At 62.0% G+C, this 21,170-nt stretch overlaps 1 protein-coding gene across 7 annotated transcripts in view; it reads left to right on the top strand.

The window, feature by feature from the left end:
- ADARB1 (adenosine deaminase RNA specific B1) overlaps positions 1-21,170 on the top strand; it is a 96,351-nt gene that overhangs the window by 2,388 nt on the left and 72,793 nt on the right. The window lies entirely within an intron of this gene.

Below are 21,170 nucleotides of genomic sequence, written 5' to 3' on the forward strand. Positions count from 1 at the left end.
AGACCCCAGGGAACACCGTGCTGAACAAGATAGATCAAAAAAGTTCAAAAACTGGCAGATTGTTTTATTAATCACTTTTGTGGTATTCTATTTTTTAAAATAAAATTTATAATTTTAGTTATGAATTTCTAAAAATTAAAGTGCATAGCATTAACGTTTTTATTTATGGACAAACACATAAGCATGCACACAGTACTTGCAAAAATCACAAAAAGATGAGAAAAGCTGCTACGTCTCCATCCCAGGCCCTCAGTCCCCTTCAGCTGCGGTGACCGGCTGGCTGCGGACTCTGTGCGGCAGAGTCCATACACAGTCGTGCATAGGTTTTGATGATCTTTTTAATATTTGCCAGGAGAAGCAGTGCGGCAGGGAACACTGCCACACAGGGGCACAAGCGAAACCTGCCAGTCGCCTTTTCCTGGTCGTCAGAATCCTCAGCTGGAGGGCTTGTAGGGAGCAGGGCTTTATTCGGTGATGAGCGGGGTCAGCCCATGGGACGGGGCACGTGGCTTAGGTAGGAGATTACTGGGGGAAGTTATCGCTTATCGGCCTATTCGAAACTTGTTTAAGAAAAATTATTGGTCTCATCATGAAACCGAAAAGCTTAGAGAGGTCCAGTTTGATTGGGAAAGTTGTTTTTTTTTAGTGTCAGTTTTCTAAAGTGTGAATTTCCAAATCTATAATTTGGTGATAGAAGTGGCAGTGTTAAAAAAACAAAAAAAACAAAAAAACTTTAAAAACATGTTCATAACGTGAGGTAGGAAAGGCCAGAGCTGAGAATCACAAAGTGTGCATCAGAGCCATTAAGATTTCCTTGTTTCCTGAGAGACTTTCTTTGCAACACGCGTGTCATTTGGGAGCGTGGAGAGGGCACAGGGAACCAGCGCCCTGCAGAGAGTAGTGGCCGGGTCCAGAGGTTAGCATCAAACTGCCCCCTCTGTGCTGAGGTTGTCCTGCTGGCTGCTGCCCACCTGTATGTGCGTGAGGTGTCCAGGAGCCTGCAGGAAACCCGGGCTGGCTTGTGAACGATGCACGTGAAGCCGGGGCGGGCGGGAGGGGCTCCCAGGTGCCTGGATCTCTCTCGCGCACGGCACACAGCGGACTGTGCTTCCCTCTCCGCCATCAGTGACCACTTCACTGACAGGGCTGCCCAGGTAGTTGCTGGCGGGAGCTGCCTGCCCTCCTGCGGCTCCCCTTAAGGGAGGAGGGGACATTAAGCCCCACCTGAAGTCCCAGGTGCCCGGGTCTGGGCAGCGGGGAGCTCAATGGAGGGAGGGAGCTGGGTGCTGCTTGGCAGCCACGTGCAGGCGCCTGGGACTCTGGGCCCTGAGCTCTTGTTGGTGCTGGTGACAGCAGGGAGGCCGGTGACAGGAAGGTGAGGTGGGAAGGCAGCCGACCTCCCTCCCGACCTGTGTTGGGGAGCCTGTGCCTTCCCGCGAAGCTCCCCGTGGACAGAGACTCCCTCCGGCTGTTCCGCAGCTTAGGTTCCTTCAGAGCTCGGAGCTCATGACATGCCGGAGCTCGTGACATGCCGGCCGCATAAATGCTGTATGTGTGTTAATTAAATTTTCACAGCAGTCCAGCAGGTAGCTATTCTTATCCATCGTCCATGGGTAAAACACCAGGCCCAGAGAGGCCACAGGCAGCGGCCGAGGCGGGGCTGGCGGAGCACCTGGCCCTGTGGCAGGGCGCATAGTGACCACGCGTGGCCTCAGACCAGGCAGAGGTGGCTCAGTCCCGGTGCTGTGTGTCCTCACACGTAAGGTGCCATCGTTTGTAAGCTGCAGCGTGATTTCAGTTGCAGTGCTATTATTCACAGGGGGATGTTGCCAATTAGACGGTGACACATGCTTTCCTGTCACCTCCTTTTACCTGTACTCACTGAAGGCACAGACGATAAAATCAGACCACCCTGGTGGTTTCATGAAAAAAGAAAATGTGAGTGAGATAAAGTAATTCTCAGGTGTCTTCATGTTTAGAATCCGACCCTTCCACATCAGCCTTTGACGTGGTGCCATGCCCCTCCATGGCGTTGTCCCCTGTGCTGTCACCAAGTGTGACTGAGACCCAGCACTGCCGACTCCTGGCTGCCGCCCACCCTGGTCTGCAGGCCTGGACACTTCCTTGCTTGCACTGCAGGCGTTGAGGGGTTTCGGATCCTTCAGAGATTTGCTGACCGGCCTGCTGGCACTACGTGTCCTGTCATGCCGCCAGGAGTGATGGCCGAATTCGAGTGTGCCCGAGCGCGAGCGGCGGTGCTCACGGGTGGCTGACAGCCCATGCGACACCTCCAGTGCCAGGGATGTCAGCTTCGCGGCGTGCGTGCCCAAGCACTGATGGACTGTGGCTTGTTTGCAGGCAGCCCTGTCAGGTCTGCCAGCAGACTGTGAGATAGAACATTCTGGAAGGACCCCAGGGTTGTTGGCGGAGCTGGTGGAGATGCACCTGTGAGGCGGTTCCTGGCAGGTCCCTGCAGACCAGACCTGCATGTGCGGTGGGGTCCCTGTCCCAGCACGTCCCGGATGCGTGGCCGTCACCCAAGCTGTGTGATCTGTGCTTTGCCGTTCTCAGCCGCGGCCCAGGGAGAAACGTGGCCGCTCGCCTCCCAGGGCTGCTGGGCGGGTAAGCGGTGCCCTGTCAAGTGCCTCAAGTGGTGGCTCGCTAACAGGACTCGAGAGGGTTTACTCTGCTTGTTGTTTCCGTGATCCGTCACCCGAGTGCAGATGTTTGGATAACGCCAGGCACATGAACTTGGGAGTCATTTGCTCAGGGCTGGTTTGGAAACCAGAGCCGGGGCAGCGAGTGCCACACAGAGGGGGCGTGAGGGGCCTGGGCTTTTGGCCAGGGGCCCCGGCAGGAGGGGTCTGGGACACCCATCGAAAGGGCCTGCTGCAGGAGGACACCTGGACGGGCTAGTGGCCTGGGGCCCAGGCCAAGGGTGGTTCGTTCCGGCTCATTCTGCCAGGGCCTCCTGGCTTTCACAAGGGGCAGGTGGCCTTGTGGGGAGGGGCGGGAGGGAGGAGGGGAGAACGCCGGCACAGGGGACCTGGGAGTTACGTTAGGGGGGGCCGGAGAGCAGGGACGAAGCTGGAGGGGTGGTGGCCCAGTGGGGATACCTTGGAAGGAGAGGAGCATGGCGTGCTGGGCGGGGAGCATGGCGTGCTGGGCGGGGAGCATGGCGTGCTGGGGGCTGACAGGAGGGAAGGCCATGGGGCACCCGCTCATAAGGCGTCGGCAAAGGCGACAGCTGCAGAGCGAAGCCCCGTGTGTGGGGCGCGTGGCGGGGAGCCGGACGCAGCCGGGAGCCGGGCAGCATGGCAACGGGGCGCCTGGTCCTGTGCAGGGCGTTTCTGGGGCCACCTCCCAGGGAGCATGGGAGGGAGGGGCGTGTGCTGAGTCGTCCCCCGCCAGGCCCGGGTTCTGGTCTCGTGGGCTTGCGGAGCGGAACACTCCTGGATACCTCGCAGGCAGGTGCATGTGGAAACGGTGTTTTCTTCATTAAAACTCACAAGCCCCTCAAAGTGCCATTAGCTTAACTGGAAGGTGGCGCCTTCACCCCCCAGATTCAGTGGCATCGGGACCAGTGGGACTGGACTGCCAGTCTGCACTTAGTGTGTCTCGAAGTGCGGGGTGGGGAGGGGGCGAGATGGTGTGGTGTGTCCAGGCCGAGGGCCGCCTCGTGGGGCCGCGGCCTGCGCCCACGCCGCCTGTGGGGACGGTGAAGTGTGTCCCGTGTGTCAGCCCGCAGCGCGTGCCCACTTGAGCTTGAGCTCTGCTTCGGGCAGGACGGTCCTCCCAGGTCCACTCCATGGGGTCAGGCACAGCCGCCCTCACTTCTCCTCGCCTCGCGGCGTGGTCCGGCAGGTGGGACAGCCGGGCGCACTGTCCCTTCACTCTCGCCCCCGTGGACAGCTTTCGCGGAGTGCCTCCTCTGCACGTCACTGTGGAAGGACACGGGGAGGAGGTGGCCTCCGCCTCTGTGAGCTAAGCCCCCGACGGGAAGCTGGGCCCACGCAGGCTGATGCCTCCACGTTCGGCTGTCATGGGCGAGTCAGGGGAAGGGCGCTCCTGCCGCGGCCCGCACTCCACAGGGCTGTGCAGTGGGGAGCTGTGCCAAGGCCCGGGGGCCAGGGTGAGCTCCTCAGGCAGGAGCGGGCTGGGCCCTGCTGTCGGGGTAGTGGGGCCAGCAGCCTGCGTCCTGCCTCGTCAGCAGGGGCAGGGGAAGTGCTGGAAGGTGACAGAGAGCCGGCAGGCCTGGCTGTGCCTCTCCTGCTGGAAAGAGAGGGCCGGAGGGGGCAGGGAGCCCGGAGGAGGGAGCAGGCGGCTGTTCTCAGCGGAGCCGGTCTGGAAAGGGGCCGCTCTGGGGGCTGAGCTGCCGTCCGCAGAGGCGTTCTCGGTCGTGGACATTGTCTGAGACTGGACCATCTGCATCCGTGAGTCACCTGTCCCCACTGTGCGACGTGCAGAATATCTGCGCACACCTGCACGTGGTCTCTGAGATGGTGACGTGTGCGTGTGACACAGGCGTGAGGACCTCTATGAGGTCTGGCCGGCAGCGAGTGACTGAGCGCCCTTGTCTCGTGTCTCTGTTCCTCACGAGTCCTACGTGGAGGTCGCACCCCCGCTGCAGGTCAGGAGCCGCTGTCCAGCAGGGACTCCCCGGGACAGCCGGGCAGCGTTAGGTAACGCCTGTCGGCTCTCCCTGTGTGTCGGCTGTGGAGGGGCCGCAGTGACCTGGTTCAGTCCTCAAGCTGGTTACGGGCGGCTGCCTTACCTGGGCCACCCGCAGCTGCTCTTTTCGACGAGGAGGCTTGCCTCACTCACCTGAGTCGCCTCCTTACAGGTGTCCCCTCCTCTCCTCTCGGCCTGTCCCCATCTGCTGCTGACCGGCAGCCAGGGCCAAGTGGATCGGCCACCGTCCTGCTCAGAACCCTGCCCCGTCTCCGAGTCCTCCTGGGCCTCCTCTCCTGCTGCGCCCGCAGCCCCTCCTGGGCTGCATCCCTCCTGCCCTCAGCCCCTCTCCTGATGTGCGCCCCACTGCCCACCTCCCCGCCCCTGTCCCCCGTCCCCTCAGCCTGCTCAGAGGCAGACGGGAAGCCCCCCTGGAGGGCAGGGGTCTTGCTCTATCTCAGGACAGTGCCTGGCGCATAGTAGGCGGTCACCTGTGTTTGCCGAACGAACGAGTTGCTTTTTCTTCCTTTTTATATTGGTGGTAAACGGTGGAACCTGGGTGGGGTGTTTGCCTCTGAAAACCTGTGCTTCTCTGCCTGCCCCCCCCATTGTACGTGGTGAATCAGGCATCTACTTACGCCCCATATGTCTGTGTGATCTCCAGATTTCCATGCTTTTCTTTGTAGAGTAGAAACATTTACAAAACATTGAAAATTGTTCTGAAACCATAAAGTGTAATATAGTAAATGAATCTCTTGAAAACAGTAAAATAATCAACCTGAGAAAATGGCTCCCTCCCTCCTCCCTCCTCCTCCTCCTCCCTTCCTCCTCCTCCTCTCCTCCTCCCTCCCTCCCTCCCCCCCCCCCATTCGGACCCCTTTCTTGGCCGCATGTGACTGAAGCATGCTCTCGGTCTCATAAGCAGCAGCAGGGTCTGTGACAGAGACGTGATGGTCATAACTGCGTCTTGAGAGAAGAGAGAACACTTCGACGAATTCTGGGAAGTTTCAGAAAAGCAGCCAAATGAAAAGGAAAGCGCTCGGTCCCACTGTGGAGGGCGCGGGCTGCAGCGTCAGCGGCACGTGGCCTTGCGAGCTGTGTGGAGGAGCAAGCAGAAGGATGGCCGGCGCTGGGCACCTGCGGCCTTCATCCCGCTGCCCTGGACTCGCCCGCTGCCCCTCCAGCCGCGAGGGTTTCTGGGGGCAAATGCAGGTCGAGTCAGGGGTGCCAGGCGGAATTCCTCCATTTCTAGAAGACCGCGTGGGACAAACAGTGCCCAGCCCTTCAGAGATCTCCGGTCATTGCCCAGAGCGTTGCCCCGGGCTACACGTGGGCGATGCCACCTCACTTCCTGCGCTTAAGGTCCACAAGAGGCGAGCACGTGGCACAGACTGTCCTGTCCTCCCTCTGACCCGGGGCACTGCTGAAAGGGGTGAGGTGTGGGCCGGCAGGCAGGCGGGTCAGGGGGCAGGAGGGGGGCGGGGTGACGGGTTCTGACCCAGTGAAAAATCCTGAGACTCCAGGGTCCCCCGCTGTGTTTCCCGAGGCCCAGGGGCCAGCCCGTGTTGCTCCTCGTGAGTTAAATCGAGCAGGGGTCGTTCTCTGGTTTGCGAGCCCAGATCGGTGGCCTGCAGCATCGTGCTGGCCTGGCTCTGCCGTCAGAGTCGGGAGCAGGCGGTTGGCATGCAGGTGGGCCGGGCCGCAGAGGTCTGCGGTGGCGCCGTGTGGTCTGTGCACCTCCACGATCACTGGCCTCATCCGCCTGGGCTGGTGACGGCTTGCCCTGGCTCTCCCTCTCCGAGTGCTGCCTCGCTCAGGCTGGGCTGATGGCCGCGGGGCTAGGTGTCAGGGAGCTGCTCACCGTGTGCACGAGGCCACAGAGCCAGCAGCTGTGCACAGCCCCCGCCCTCGTCACCTCCTCCATCCCATTTCTTCCTGTCTCAGGAATCGATTCTGCCAGGCACTGGCTCTCTGGGCTTTCTCTCTCTCGAGATGCGGTCGTGTGTGCATGTGTGTGTGTGCGTGTGAGTGCATGCGTGAGTGCGTGCGTGTGAGGGTGAGTGTGTGCGTGTGAGGGTGAGTGTGTGCGTGCGTGCATGCCCTCCACGTGCATGCATGCCCTCTGTGTGCCCTGGCTGGGGGAGGACAGGGAACTGGGTCACTGGGAAGGAGGTCACCCAAGGCATGTCACCAAGCACAGGAAGGCAGTCGGGGCGGCTGCACGTGGGGCTCGAGCGCTACATGGAGAGTGACAGGAGCCCAGGTGGCTCCTGCAGGCACTTGGCCTGGGCCAGCTAAGTGCCAGCAGCCCGCGGTCGCTGGGAACTGGGAAGTGGTCACGTGCAGGCTGCCATGCTTCGGCTGTTTGCTCCACTCCCTCTAGATGCGGATGAGGCCTTCACGTCGCGTGCGTGTTTATCAGTTGTGACTGTTGGAATTGGATGCCTTTTCACAGTAGGAGTCTGCCCCCGTGATGCTCAGAATTCTTCTTGAGTCATTCATCAGCCTGAGGTTTACCGTGAACCTGTCCCAGTACGGCTGCTTTAGAGGCTTGTCCTTCCTTTGTTACTGTGTTAAAACTTTCTGTCGTTAAGGAGCCGTCTGCCTATTTAGAGAGCCTCCTGCAGGAAACCTCACGGGCAGCTCCAGGACGGTGGCGGCACAGGCGGAAAACAGAGTTATTCGCTGCAAGTGGGAGCTGGTTTGGGGGTCGCGGCTAAAACTCTTCGTCCGGGCGGACGCGGGCTCACAGCAGTGAATCAGCGGAGTCTGAGCTGCGGTGATTCGGGATTGCAGAGTTCCACGTTGGTTTGACTGTCACTGAACCCCGATGAGAGGGTCACTTCCATCCAGTCTCAGCTGGTTTTTGTAAGTGGTGGCTTGAGAACGTCTGTGCTGGGACTGCGAGCTGTGTCCCCTCGACTGTGTGGCACGGTGCAGGGCGGGGTCAGACCACGCCGGACTCCAACCCGTGGCGCTTCCCTTTCTGCCGTTTTGGGTCGGTGGCGGGCGGTTTCCACCCGCACACACAGAAGCGAGTGACACGTCTGGCGACTTCACAGCGCAGCGTTCCGGTCCTCGGTTTCGTTCCTCTGGTGAGACTGTGGGGGGACTGAGGGCAGTCACACTCACAGGGCAGGTGTCGCGTCTCTGGCAGGTGTCTCCGAGCACGAGGCATGCGTGCCAGCCCCTCGTCCGCCCTCGGGTCCCGCCCGGTCCCACTGGCCAGCTCTGGGCGCGTGGCGCCAGCAGGTAGGGTCCTCGGTGAGTGTAGGCGGCTCCCCCTGCCAGCCATGCGGCAGGAAAGGGGACGTAGGCTGGGAAAGGTGCCCGGGGTTCATGGACGGCCAGAGCTCGTGGTGTCGTCTGTGTAACCCGCCACAGACGACTCCATCCCCACAGCCTCGCCGACCGTCGAGACCCGGCCCAGCGGGCGCGGCGAGCAGGTCGAGGCTGCGCGGCCCCTTTCCAGGGCGTGGGAGGGTGTGGGCCCAGGGCAGGTGCTGCGAGGGTCCTGGGGGGCTGCCTCTGTCTGACGGCCGCCCCGGGGTTCACCTTGTGCGGCCACTTCCACAGTCGCTTTAAAATGCTGCCGTCGCCCAGAACGTCCCTCGTGCCCGTTCGCGTGTGCCTCATGGTCTGCGGGCCCCTCACGGAGCCTGTGCTGACGCTGCGTGTGGGAGGACCGGGCAGCGCGCAGGCGTCCGCGCCGGGCTTCTCTCTCGGGCGGGTCACAGCAGGGTCGTGGCTCGTCCCCTGAGCTGGTGCTTGTGCGCCGTGGCGTGGAGCTGGCACGGCTCGTTTGTCCGTTCACCGGGGTGGACCTCGGAGTCGTTCGTGTGCTTCGGCCCGAAGAGCGCCGCCCTGGACGTGGGCGGACGCGCCTCTGCGTGGTCACGTGCTGTGTGACGGCAGCTTTGGCGGGGCGCAGGGTAGAAGCGTTCGTCCACGTGGCTGGCACAGGCCTGTGTCCGGGGTGGCGTGCGGCTTCCTGGGGGGGAGGGGCGCTTGCTCCTGGGTGAGACGTCCAGGTCGTGAGGTCACACGCAGGCTGTTGGGTTTCTCGCCATGGCGCCCGGCCTGGGTGGAGATCCCCTGAGGTCCCCACAGACGAACCCTTTCCCAGCAGCACCACGTCCTGTCACTCCACAGAGGGGGACATCAGTGAGAGCCGTTAGGTGTCATGGAGGCCCCGGCCGGCCTGCAAAGCCACGCGGGCACCCTGCGTCGCCCGCGCTCCACTGACAGCCGCCCACGCTGCAGGCTCACGTGGCAACGACTGACCACTGCACAGGGGAGGGGGCTCAGCTCGGGTCGCCCCGCCGTGGGGGACCCCACCACAGAGATCGAGTGCAGGGGGCCCCACCACAGAGATGGGGTGTAGGGGACCCCACCACAGAGACGGGGTGCAGAGGACTTCAACAATATTGTATACACAGGGTGCAGGGGACTCTACCACAGAGACGGGGTGCAGGGGACCCCACCACAGAGACGGGGTGCAGGGGACCCCACCACAGAGACGGGGTGCAGGGGGGCAGTCTGCACGCAGACGGGAGGCGACCCCAGCACATGCTGGGAGTGGCCAGGGTGCAGCACCCAGGGGCGTGCGGCCTCGCCCGTAGGAGGAAGGGGTGCGAGGACACACGTGCGGGTCTGCACAGCGTGCAAAGGGACGGGGGTCAGCAGAGCCGAAGCGACTCGGTACCAAGGTGGCGACTTGCGGGGAGCACGGGGCGCCTCTCTGAGCAGACAGACCCCCAGCACAGCCGGCTCTCGGAGCCTCGGCTGCATTTCACGGACCCCAAGACGAGGTGCGTTCCCGTCAGCCAGCACGCGGGGGACCCGAAACGGGACAGGAGGAGGGGCCCGGTGCAGGAGAATGCAGCCAGGTGGGAGGAGGAACTCTGGGGGCTGCAACTGAATTCACAACTGGGGTTCTGTCCTGTTCTGACGGGTTCCCCGACTGCGATTCTGTTGACTGGGTTCTGACTGGGTTCTGACTTTGCATTCTGACTGGGTTCAGCTGGGTTACGACTGCGTTCTGACTGGAACCGACTGGGTTTCTGACTCTGTTCTGACTGGGTTCTGACTGCGTTCTGGCTAGGTTCTGACTGGGTTCTATTCTTGAGTTCGAAGCTGGGTTCTGACTGCGTTCTGACTGGGGTTCTGACCGGGTTCTGACTCTGTTCTGACTGGGTTCTGACTGCATTCTGACTGGAGTTCTGGCTTCAGAGTTCTGACTGCATGCGTTCTGTGGGTTCTGACCAGGTTCTGTTCATTCTGACTGCGTTCTGACTAGGTTCTGACTGGGTTCAGACTAGATTTCTGACTCTGAGCTGCGGCTGCGTTGCTGCACTCACTAGATTTCTGACTCCACGTTCTGACTGGGTTCAGCTGGGTTCTGACTTCGTTCTGACTGGGTTGACTCTGTTCTGACTAGGTTCTCACTGGGTTTCTGACTGGATTCTCATAAGGTTTCTCACACACTGTGGGTTCTGTGGGACAGTACTTCTGACTGAGTTCTGATGGCTGGGTTCTGTCTGTGTTCTGACTCCATTCTGACTGGGTTCTGGCTGGGTTCCCACTTGGGACTTCTGGGGGGCGGTGTTCTGACTGGGAGTTCCTGGCCCAGGATGATGTTCTGACTGGGAGTTCTGGCTGAGTTCTGGCCTGGGTTCTGGGGGGCGGTGTTCCACCCAGGCTTGGATTTCTGACTGGAGGTTCTGGCTGGGTTCTCACTGGGTTCTGCCAGACGGAGGCAGCGCCCGTACACACCTACGCCCTGCTGCCGTGCGTTGCTCCTCGTGGGGCCGGGGCCGTGTGCGTGGACCGAGCAGGCCGGACACCCGGGGACGCAGGGCCGGGAAGGAGTCACGTGAGGGGGCCGGGCTGCAGGGCCCGCGTGGTGTCAGCGTGATCGGGTGCACCACCCAGCCCGGTGGGCAGCTCGCAGAGAGGCAGGTGTCGGGGTGCGTGTGCCCACACCTGGCTCTGTCTCCCGAGCCGGCCGGCAGCCCTGCACACACCTGGCGTCACCCTCCAGCAGGGAGGAGCAGGGCCCCTGGGGAAGGGGTGGCCGGATTGCCTGGTGGTGCGGACTCAGGGGCTCAGAGAGGCTGGATGGCGAGGGGCACAGGGCCGGCCGGAAGGAGGGGGTGGCCGGGCTGGACCAGTCCCTGGGCAGTGAGCGAGGACAGTACTGAGCCACGGTTGGCAGGGCGAGCTGGACGTCCTCACTCGCCTGGTCTAAGTGGGCACAGGCAGCAGTGAGCAAATGGAGAGGACACTCCTCCTGACTGGGGGGTGCCAGCTGACCAGCGTGGACAAGGGGGACCAGAGAGCCGGCACCGCAGCAGGGTCACTCAGGCGAGACCCCGGGACTGGTACCGAGGTTAGTGGGCGAAAGTTTGAGGAGCAACCGGAGAGCGGCCTCGTCGAAGAGGACCTTCCCCAATTAGTTATGAAAAGGGCGAAGTCAGTCCCTTTGGAGGAGGGACCAGCAGGAGCCACCTTCCCCAGGTGGCCCAGGTTAGCAGTGCCTCTGACGAGACAGGCCGCTGCCTGGCCTGCGATCCCCAAGGCTTGGCACATCATCTCTCTGGTGTCCTTGTGGCAGGTGCACAAGCACACGTACACAGGCACGGGCGCCAGCGCCAGCAGAGGACGTCCTGCAGGACACGTGACCAGTGCTTGCCAAGCGTCCAGGTCCTCAGGACAGGCGAGGGTGGACGGAGGAGCCTAAGGAGACACCGCTGTGACGTGCGCCGAGGGTTCTGGATGGGGACACGCTGACATCCCTGGGGAAAGCTGTGGATTCAGGTGGGGGCTGCGCGTGAGCTGACACTGGCCACGGGGCCCGTGCGTCTGAGACACACGCGTCAGCAGCGGGGGTGAAGGGCGTCCGGCACCTCAGCGCTGTTTTCAGCCTCGAAGACACCGCTACAAAGTGGAGAGCTGAGGGAGGACGCGCAGAGCCCACGCCACGCCCGGCCGCAGCGAGACGGGCGGCCTTGCTGCGCTGCGCGTGCGCAGGGAGGCTGAGTCGGGGACCCCCGTCCTCCCACGGGGGCGCTGCTCACGTGGCTGCTGTGGTTTTCCAAGTCACCCGTGGTCTTTTGATTTTGTTTGCTTTTTGTTCAAAGAGGAATTATACATCTTTATACGTTCAGATGTAGCTTTTCCTTCGAGGAGAAAATGCAGATTTTATTCAACACTTAAATCGCGTTCTTGGGAGCCGTCCCTGGACACCGTGGACCCCAGGCCCCCTCGGTGACGGATCGGGCCCCGTCAGGGAACACGCTCTCTGCCGCCACGGCCATTCCGCTGTGGGTTCTTCTAGCGTTTTCTGTTCTCTTTTCCACCTCGAGCTTATCAGCCTCCGAGGTCGGGGTCCGGTGCTTTGTCCAGCTGCCGCTCCCGCCGCGTGCCCTGCCCGGGGCCAGCAGCGCCACTTGTACCCGTGCCGACCCCTGCCTCCAGCACCGTCACTGCTGCTTAGCGCCGTGTGGGAAGCGGTGGCTTTTCTGTGTAGATCACGTCCACCGCTTGTCATCTGTGTCCCTGGCAGGGGGCCTAGTGGTGCGGACGTGCCCCTTCCTCTGTGACCTTCGTGCCTGTCCCCCCATCCTGGGCCGGACGTGGCGCCCGAGTCGGTGGTGGCGGCCTCAGCAGCGCTCGCCTTGCTGTGACCGGCCGGGGCCTCCGTGTTGCCTCGCCGAGCGGGGCTGTCCGTGCTTGCCGGAGCCTCGGCCGGGCCGCGAGGCTTTCACGACAGACGCCCCCGCGATGGCGGCGGGGTTTCGGGGTGCGCTGTTCCCGCGCGGTCCGAGGGGCTCCGCGGCGCCGGCAGGCCTGCCAGGGCGGCCCGTTTCCCTAGAACCTTTCCACACGCGCTTCTCCGCAGGAAACCCCCCACTCGGTGTGCAACACACTGAAGCATCAGCTCGTTATTCATCCTACTGCCTCGTCCTTTGTGACAGCGAGTCCCCCCCTGCCTCAGCTCCCAGACTTTTCTCCTCTGGGACGTGGTTCACACACTGTAAGGTGTCCACAGTGGGTTGCTGGCACATGTGTGACAGCTGGCTTCCTCGGGCGGGGTGGACGGGAAGGGCCTGATTTGTGGCGTTTGCCAGTGTCCATGGCACGAGGATTCTCGCTCTCGCCTCTTTCAAGCTGCCAGCTGCTTCACGGGGCTCCTGGAGGCGGAGCAGCCCCCGTCCTCAGCCGGCGCCGGCCGGCCCTGGAAGTCCCTGCGCAGCCTGGTGACGTCCGCGTCTGCGCCCCCGGGCCAGCTCGCACGACCACCCAGGGGCTCCCTCATGCCCCCCAAGTCAGCGCTCCCACCTCCCGGGTCAGCATCATGGCCTCGCTCCTGGCCCGAAGGCCCAGTTTGCCTGTTTTCAAGTCGTTCTTGTTTCCTCCTCTGTGCATTGTCCCCAAAGAGCTGCCCTGGCCACTGGGTTTGCAGGTAGCAAGCGCAGGGCACGCAGCGCCCTTCAGTGGCTGACCGCACATCTGACCTGTGACTGCCGCTCGGGCCGTGTTCCCACACAGCGTGCGGGCGCTCACATGGGCTCAGCGACGGCGGCCTTCCTCTGCCCGAGGGGCCGCCAGCACCTTGCGTTCACGGGCTCCTGTCCTCGCGCTGTAAGTTAAGCCTTTTCCATTCCTTATTTATGAGTCCTTTAGCAAGCAGTTTTGAGTTCCCACTGTGTTTCAGATACTTCGGATGCCAAAGATGTCGCGGTGAATAAAGTCACGCGGCCTGTGTCTCCGCGGGGCGGGGTCCGCGTGTGTCTAAGTCATGTGTCTCCAGTGTGACCCTTGTCGAGTTTCTTGCCCTCACACGCCCGCTTGTCTTCGCCCCCGGTGTCCATTCTCTCGGATCAACCCGATTTACTCTGACTGCTCCTCCTGCTTCAGCTCCGGATTCCCTGGCTTGGATTCGAGTTGACATTCAGCTTAACTGTGTATGTGATGATTTCTCCTTGGACTAAATTCTCACAATGAAAAGGCAAAGCAATCGAATGTGGTGGTTTTTAAATTAGGAAAGGTTACTGTTTTAGAAGATTTGCAACAGTGGGGCAATTGGGGACGCCGAGCGGAGTGACACTGTCTCTGGAGTTGGACTGTCATCTGCAGATGAGCTTCCGGTCCCCCCTGCAGTTCTGCAGGCCAGCAGGCTTGTCCCCTGGCCCCGAGCGTCCCCTCTGCAGAGAAGGACCTTCTGAGGAGGGACAGGTCACGCAGCTGCTGGCCAGCCGTCCAGAAGGTGTGGCCTGGCCCTCAGCCGAGACAAAGCCAGCAGCGCGTCCCTTCCTCGCCTGACCCTGCTCGGCACCGTTTCTGCGGCCTGGGTCTGTGCTCAGCGGGCAGAGAGACACGAAGGCCCCCTCGTTGGTGGCTTCTGGCCTTGCTTGTGGGGATGCACAAGCTGGCCCGCCCTGCTCCTTCAGCCGTACTGCCCCTGGCCGACGGAGAACGCCAAGAAATAACATCACAGAAGGAGAGTTCGTGGGAATAAATGTTTTCCTCTTTTCGTGTAGTTATGCCGTGGACTTGATCTTTGAAAGTGACGGTTCCAGGAGTCCAGTTGTAATCTGCAGATGACTCTTCCATCCCAGAACCAGAGTCCAGGAGCACTCACCAAAAGTCGTTTGTCCATAGTGCTCGCACTGGATTTTACAGGTGGAGGCCTGGTGCTTACCTGCACGTGAACTTGCACGTCAGACTAGACTGCTCCTGACAGCAGCTCGGAACCGGGACAAGCCAAGCCTCGTCCCGTAAGCGTCGGAGCAATGAGCGGCTCAGGGTCGCCCCGGAACGCGGGCCTCAGTGGCCGTCCAGGCCTGCTCACTGCCCCATCGCGGGCTTCCCGGAGCTCCCACCGCTGTTTCTGGGGCGGAGAGAGAGTGGTTGTCCGACTCACACTGCTCTGGACGCAGTTCCCGTCCTGGGGTGAGGACAGGGGCTCGCGCCACAGCTGCCATCACGTCATCGCATGCACACAGCAGCGTCCTCCCGCCTGGCCTCCCCGCCCTGCGCCTCGGCACCGTCTGCGGCTGCAGCGCGGGGCTCGGCAGCTGATGGCCTGGGGCAGGCTGCCGGGCAAGGCCTCGCTCTTTTTTGTTGTCTTTTTTAAAACTTCTAAGGCAGTCCAGACCCGCTGACCCCGCCCGCCCGACTGTCACTTTGGGCACACCTGTCACCTGCCCTGCTGAGCCCCTCAGGGTTGGGCGCGTGTCCCGGCACAGCCGCGGCACCTGGCTGCTCGGAGGATGGCGGGTGCGGTGGAAGCCACCCCCACGGCCGCGGCTCACCAGTGGTGTGTTAGCTGCCTGCCTCACGACTCACCTGGGTGCGTGTGTGGCTCTGCCTGGTCGTGACCTTCTCACTCAAAACTTCAGGAGGCGGTTTCTGGATTTTGATGTGATGTGTAATGTTCTCTATCACAAGATGGGTTTTTGGTGATTTTGTGTTTAAAATGAGGCTCTTTTGAGAAGGAAAATACAAGAACGTGCCATGCAGAGGCAGCAGGAAGCATTCCCGCCACTCCCTGGCGGGTGTAAGGCACAGGGTTCAACGCGCCTCCTCGACTCGCGGTCACAGCCCTGCCAGGCCACCTGTCCCGGCCCTTCCTGAGGGCTGAGCCTCCCGCATGCGAGCCCACCGGGCCCATGCTGGGTCGCTCTCTGGACACTCCTTTACGTTTGGAAACCCTTACGAAACATTCTGGGCAGTTGTTGAGTTTTCGGTGAATTCCCCAGGATGCTTTTGAATGATGGATTTGGTGGCAGCTTATTTCTGTTTTGGCACCACGCCCATCAGGCCCACGCACTGCTGCCGGGTGCAGGTGCGGTCACCTGTGGGGACGCGCCCTCTGTGCAGCAGCACCCGAGCACCTGTCTGAGTCACATCCTGTGCCCGAGCGGACGCACAGGCCCTCAGGCTGCAGTCCCAGGCTTTCTGTCCACGTGGCTCTCCCTCCCTCCCGGCCCATCTTCCCCAGAGTCCCTCACCCTGGGGCTCTGTGACAGGGTGGGAGAGGGTGCAAGCACACAAGACGTGGACCTTGCTGTCACAGAGATGTCTGGTGGTGCCGACGTGGATGTTTCGGGTCACACGCACACACATACACTGAGAACTCGGAGTGGAGCCTGGACCTCGGCTTGGGAGGACAGGGGGCTGTCTGCAGAAAGGTGACTGCTGTTTGCACTGGGCTCTCCCGGTTTGGACACCTGTCCTCACCGTCCTAATCTCTCATCTGCTTGGGTTTGGCTTCACTGTCCCTCTGAAGTGGCTCTTCTAAGTCACTCTTGACCTGTCTTTGTCAAAGGTTATGGCCGCCATCCCGTCCCTGTCTCTCTCAGGCCCCCAGCGGGGTCCGACAGCACCTCCGAGCCGGGCTGGTCTTTCTCCTCCTCCCGCTCCCGCCGGCCTCCCCCAGAGGCTGTGCCCCCATCCTGCTGTGCCCCTGCTCTCGCCCAGCGCGTGCCAGCTCAGAGCTGCATTTGTGACCCCCGACACCGTCACTGCAGCCCAGCCCTGCTTCCTTCGTGGCCGCAGCCACCGTCCGTCCTCTGCCTCTCGGCCCGGCCCCACCTCCTGGCCAGGCCTGCCAGCTGCCCCTGTCCCGCGCTGTCTTCCTTGGAATGCGCTCGGCCACGGGGGCGCCTCTCTGGCTTTCCTGGGTCTGGCCTGGCCCCCAGGGAGCCCCCTCCCGACGACGCCGCAGCCCCCTCTGCGTGTCTCTTCAGGCCGCCCCTCTGGCGACTCCGGTCGCAATGGGTCACAATGCGGGAAGCACGCTTCCTCCCAGATGGCCCCGGCCCCTCCTCCATGTCCAGTTCACTGCCTGTGCACACCCAGCCCCCTCCCGTGTCATTCTTGTCCGTGCCCCCGGTTTATGAGCACTTAGACGTCCTTGTCTCTGTCTGCACGCGTCTGTCCCTCTGCACTGGACCAGAGGCCATCCTGGTCACTGGCGGCTCCAGGTTGGTGGCAGGTCTGTCCACAGCACCTGCACCAGGCTGGCGTCAGGGCTGGCTCATAGCAGAAAATCTGGCTGGTGTGGCTTCAACTCCTGGGCCCTTTGCACCAAGAATCGGGCAGTCTGGGGCTGGGACAGTGGCTTCTGGCCCCTTCCGTCTCCACTGTGCTGTTTGCTCTCCGTGTGGCCCCTCAGTCAGGTGGAGGCTGTCCCGCTGTGGCCTGGTGTCTGGCAGGAAGCAGAGAAGCAGGGAGGGGCCGTGTTTCTACCAGGATCTCTGCTGGGATCCTCAGCTCCCGTCCCATGGGCTAGGAGAGTGCCACACGGCCACCTCTGGTCACTGACTGGGACAGCTGGGGCAGTCAACAAGGTCAGGCACTGTGAGGGGGCAAGACGGGCAGTGGGTGATGCTGCATTGGGTCCCCACGGTCACGTCAGCAGGAGGCCTCGTACGAGGGGGCTGTGTGAGAGGACCAGGGCTTCAGCGGTGCTGGGGTCTGTTTAGCACCCAGTTCTCACGTCTCAGGTTCCCACGGGCTGGCAGCCCGCACACTGTGACCGCGAGTGGAGATCAGACGTGGGCGTTTTACATAAAAATGCCTGGAGTGGGGCACCTGTGGCCATCCAGGTTTGCTAATCTTTTATCCCAGATCAGACCAGCTTACCCACCTGGTGATGGGCATGGCTGGGGACAGTGTGGGGTGCCCTCGCAGGGACAAGCCCCTTCTGTGCAGAGACCTGAGTGCACGGTCTCTGTGGTCCCCAGTGGAGGCCAGGAGAGGAGCTGGAGGCCGGCTGGGCGGACTGGGCGGGCTGGGCCTTCCTCCAGCGGTGACCGTGCTCCCCCTGCTGGCAGGAGCAGCGACTGGCTTCTGTCCACAGGGCGCAGAAGGAGCCCTGCCTGCTCCTCTGCCACTCTGTCGTTGTCGTCTGCCCCTGGGGTGGCTGCCACCACCATCCTCACGCAGCCCCCCGAGGCAGCAGAGGACGGTCCCTCCCTGCACATGGCCCTTGCCAGCCACCTCTCCGGGACAACTGCCGACACCCCCCACCCCCGCTTCCTGGGAGCCCCTTCATGGTGTCTGAGGTTGATTACACTGGGGAGACGCCCAGGGGAAGCCGGCCGAGAGGGTGCGGGTCCCGCCTCCGTGCAGACGTTCCCACACGGCTTCCTCTCCGGGCTCGCTGTCCTTCCCGATTCCTGCAGCACGTTAGGGGTGGGAATGGACGGACTCTCCTGCCTTCTCCGCAGCGCCTGTCGGTCAGGAGGAGCGAGTGCGCCCCTCGGCCCCTCACAGAGACTGTCCCCACTGTGACATGCTCACAGCATCGCTCTCCGCGAGCAGAACTAAAGGGCAGAGGCTCGCTGGGAAGGCGAAGGCCAGCTCGTGCGGCTTGCTGGGCACCGGGCATGCAGGCGAGGGCCGGAGGCGGGCCTGTGGGCCGGACGCACGAGCCTGTCGTACTCGCAGTCGGGTGCAGGGTCTGACGTCAGCTGTGGTGTGGAAGGCCTTCTGGTGCTGGCTGCAGAACGGGCGTGGGAGGGGCACCCCCGCGCAAGCAGGCGGCGAGGTCACAGGGCAGGTGGGGGTCCAGGCGGGGCAGACTGGACATGGGGACTCGGCAGTGGGACGGAGGCGGTGCTTTGCGGGATCCGGCATGGCAGCAGGAGGGGCAGCAGCAGCCCGGCCTGGGATGTGCGAACTGTGACACGCAGGCAGTGGACGGCGTCCCTCGCTTTGGCCTTTCATCCCCCGGCCTGCCAGGTAGCCTGTCACACCTCCCTCTCTGAGCCGACCTTTCGCAGGCGTCTCAGACTGAACATCTGGCATCAACCATTTTATAAACTTGCTGCCCTTTCTCCTGGCAGCGAATGTCGCCAACGCTCCCCAGTCGCTGGAAACCTGGCAGTCATCCTAGACTCATCGCTGTCACGTCAAGTCCCCAGCACATTTTGTGCCCGCTGTCCCACACGAACCTTCTACCTGGGCACCTGCGTCTCCATGTCTCTCCTGTGCCCTGCGGCCCACATCACTCCCCCTTCTCTGCTCTGACCCCGGACGCCTCCCGGCCCGCCGTGGGTTTCCCTCAGCGCCCCCCACATGCGGCCAGCGTCCTCATCCTACCCGCGCTCACGGTCTCCTAGGCACCCGCCTTTGCGTCTGTGGCGAAACTGTTACTCCTAGGCCACCAATGCCCCACCGTCCAGCTCCCACCTGTCTGCAGCCTCCCTCCGGCCACTCTGCGGGTCCAGCTCCTGGCCACCTCGCTCGACCCTCCTTCCGCTTTCTCTGCGCTGCTCTTCCGCGGTGACTGTCGCTGCCCGAGGTGCCCCCGACCCACCTGCTTATGGAGGTGCTCCCCAGCTTTGAGAGGCAGCCAAGGGACATGGTGATTGGCTTGGTCTCTGGAACCAGACGGTTGGGTCGTCCCGACCCTGCCTCTGACCGGTGGTGTGACTCGACCTTCTGATCCCTGCCTCCTTACAGCGAGGACTGAGTGTGCAGTGCGTTTGTCACAGTGTCTGTGGATGGCAAGTGCCTCCTGGAGGGCAGGTCTCAGGGAGTCAGGAGCTGGCCCCTGTCCCTGAGCCTCGCTGCCTTTGCCTGGGAACTGGGGATAAGGCCAGGTCATTCTTCGTGTTTTAGGCTGACAGGCCTGATTGAGCATCTTCCCTGTTGGGGTAGAAATGATAGGCCCCACTCTGGTGACAGTTTCCCCACTAAACAAGTCCCTCAGTCCTTTTACTTGCAGGCAGGTGGAGCCAGAAATGGCTTCTCCAGGCTCTGGAGGTAAAGCCGGGAGACGCTGGGGTTAAAATTAAGCCTCAGACCATCTGATGGCCACGGGGTCTCCTAAGGGTTGTTAGCTCAGTGTTACTCTGATGGGTGGTGGTAGCAGTGACCGAGAAAGTGTCACTCTGTGCGGGAGCAGCGTTGTCATTTTATGTCCGACGAGGCTGTAATTGGCCAGCCTTTAACGCATGGAGTACACCTGTTACGTCAGGCTCTTTTGCAGCTCTGTGAACCTTTAAAAAATAACTTGCCATTTATGTTCAATGCAAAACACTATCATTTTTCATAAATCAGAGCATAACTGCCAAGCAGTGTGCAGTGCAGACACACGTGGCCATCCTTGGTCTCACGTCTGTGGTGCCTGCTCAGGCTGACACGTCTTGGGTCATGAAGGCCCCCGCTAGATAGTGGAGTGGCTGTGACCATGGACCAGAGACGTACAGAGGGGTCTGAGCCTTGATGGTCGCGTTACATTTACCATCCAGACGCTGCTCTAGGCTTCGTCCCAGGTACTGTCTAAATATACTGACAGGAAGGAGTCCGTGTGGGTGTGTGAAGACAGGGACACGTGCACAACAGCAGCATAAAACTCGTGTGACCTTACCCACAGCCAGCTTCCAGTCGCCTCTGCCAAACACGGTTTAGCTCCCTTCCAGACCTAACGTTCGCGATCTAAACACACGTTTTAGGAAGTCACCATTAAATTGTAAGAATTACTCAGCACGTGGAAATAGGACCCAGCACCTGAGATTGACGTGAGGGCCTGTGTCCCTCCCGTCTTGCAGTCAGGTTAAACGTGACTCCAGGGCTCCCGTGTCGAGGGGAAAGGAACCGGGGAAGTGGGATGCAGGCTGGCCGACTAGGCCTGCGTTTAGCGGTGCAGACGTGCTTTGTCGTCATTATGCCAGCCCCTGTCACTTACTGTCCCTGAGTCAAATGCTGCCACCAGCTTCCCAGAAAACTGCCAGCTTGAGAGAGCTGCAGCCCATCACCCCCAAACGGCGAAGCAATCGGCACGCCACCCACTCACTTTTTGACTTTATGAATTTAATAAACCCAGGTAATGGTAAGATAGCTTTAGCTGTGCTCGGCAGAGCTGCGGCACCCACAGTTCCGGGTGCATCTTGAACTCGTTGGGGTGCTGTGTCTCCTATCAGTCTGGTCACGGAGTCGCAGGAGGTGTCACCTTTGCGTCCACTTGCTGCCAAGCAGTCGCGGTGGGATTCTCTTTCCCGGCTCCATTTCTTTCAGTGACGGCAAGGAGTGGAGGCTGGCGCTCCATGTCCACGCCGGGCGGGCCTGGACGCGTGCGGGGGAGCCTACCCGAGGACCAGCCGCAGGGCCGGCGGGACCAGCAGGGCGAGCGGGCCGGGAGCAGGGCGCGGGGCGCCAGCCGTGAGCTCGATGCCGGGCAGGGGCCGGTTAGCCGACGAGTTGCTCCCCGGAATCGGGGTGGTTGTCGGGGTGGGCTCCGTGTCTGTGGACTCCGTGCGGGTCTGCGCGGGCAGGAGCAGGGCCAGCAGCAGCAACAGCGCGGGCGTGGGCGGCGACGCCATGGCCGTGCGCTCAGCGTGTCACCTCGCTGGCGGTCGGCGGCGTCTGCGGAGCCCTCTCGGAGTCTTGTCCGGTTGGACCCCGCGCCTGCCCCAGGCAACTGACGCCCGTGGCGGCTGTTAACGGTCCGCTCTGGCTGCCAGCGCCCGTGCCCCAAGCCC

Source organism: Pteropus medius, unplaced genomic scaffold (genome assembly GCF_902729225.1).
Source record: "Pteropus medius unplaced genomic scaffold, Ma_sr-lr_union100, whole genome shotgun sequence".
NCBI classification, from domain to species: domain Eukaryota; kingdom Metazoa; phylum Chordata; class Mammalia; order Chiroptera; family Pteropodidae; genus Pteropus; species Pteropus medius.